The sequence below is a fragment of the Mauremys reevesii genome, linkage group 14, assembly GCF_016161935.1.
Source record: "Mauremys reevesii isolate NIE-2019 linkage group 14, ASM1616193v1, whole genome shotgun sequence".
NCBI lineage: Eukaryota > Metazoa > Chordata > Testudines > Geoemydidae > Mauremys > Mauremys reevesii.
The window spans coordinates 31,192,092-31,193,578 of NC_052636.1; the positions used below are offsets into that span (position 1 = coordinate 31,192,092).

Below are 1,487 nucleotides of genomic sequence, written 5' to 3' on the forward strand. Positions count from 1 at the left end.
TCCCAGAAGTGGCTGGCATGTCCCAGCATCCCCTGGGGTGGGGGGGAGTGTCTCCACATGCTGACCCTGCCCTGAGCACCAACTCTGCAGCTCCCATTGGCCAGGAACTGTAGCCAATGGGAGCTCTGGGGGCAGCGCCTGCAGACAGCAGCACATGGAGAGCCCCTGGCCCCACCCACCTAGGAGCTGCTGCCAGAGGGTTGTGTGTACCGGTCACTTTGGGAGCTGCACCCCCACTCCTGCACCCCACCCCCACCCCCAGCGCAGAGCCCACACCCAAATTTCCTCCCAGAGCTTTGCTTGTCTTCCTTTCACCAGAACCATCCTTCTTCTCCTGGGCTGCAAGTAGCCATCCCTGGGAAGCCAAGAGGCAGGCACAGGATTCTGCAAGGTAAGTGTCCCCCAGCACCGCGATGGACGGTGTGATGAAGGTAAGTCTTCCTGAGGCACAATGAACTGCAATGCAGCAAACCACTGGCCAGGCGAAGGGCAGTCACTGGAGGTACAAGCTTGTGAGTGACTCCTGAGCACATGGCCCCTTCCCCTTTTAAGGACCTGCTCCTCATGGCCTGCGACTGGAGATGACTTGGCTGCATCTGGTGGGTCACACTCCACCTCAGCCAGTGTCCATGTAGTGTCCATGCTCTGGGTGTGTGATCGCTGCCTAATTAGAGTCCCAGACACCTTGTCTATCTAGGAGCTCTTCTGATCTTCCAGCCGTTCAACCAGCCCATTCATCCCACAAGCATTGCAGGAGGGAGCGGGAGGGAGAGGGGGAAAGCCACTTCACAGGCATTCAGAGAGGGAGAGGAGACAAAAATGGGAATGGGGGAAGTATAACAGACCTATTGAGCATAGAAATCACTGCTGCTCCTACAACAGCAGGGACAGGCCACTCGGAGTTGGGAAAAATTAAGCCATCATGTTTCTGCCTGGTTTTGAACCAGGGACCTTTTGCATGTTAGGCAAATGTGATAACCACTACACTACAGAAACTCTATTACAGGGCTTTGCCCCTCCCTTCATAAGAACAGAAGAATGGCCAGACTGGGTCAGACCAAAGACCCATCCAACCCCATATCCTATCTGCCAACAGTGGCCAATGCCAGGTGCCCCAGAGGGACTGAACCTAACAGGTAATGATCAAGTGATCTCTCTCCTGCCATCCATCTCCTCCCTCTGACAAACAGAGGCTAGAGACAACATTCCTTACCCAGGCTGCCTAATAGCCATTTATGGACTTAACCTCCATTAATTAATCTGCAAAAATAATGAGTACTTATGGCACCTTAGAGACTAACAAACTTATTTGAGCATAAGCTTTCGTGGGCTAAAATCCACTTCATCAGATGCATACAGTGGAAAATACAGCAGGAAGATATATATACTCAGAGAACATGAAAAAATGGGTGTTGCCATCCACACTATAATGAGAGTGAGCAGTTAAGGTGAGCTATTATCAGCAGGAGAAAAAAACCTGTAGTGAC

The 1,487-nt window shown here is 52.1% G+C and overlaps 1 non-coding gene across 1 annotated transcript; it reads right to left on the minus strand.

Annotated features, from left to right (window-relative positions):
* Window positions 1-923: 923 nt before the first annotated feature.
* On the minus strand, window positions 924-996 carry TRNAV-AAC. The gene has a single exon. It is a non-coding gene; the product is annotated as a tRNA-Val (tRNA).
* Window positions 997-1,487: the final 491 nt, after the last annotated feature.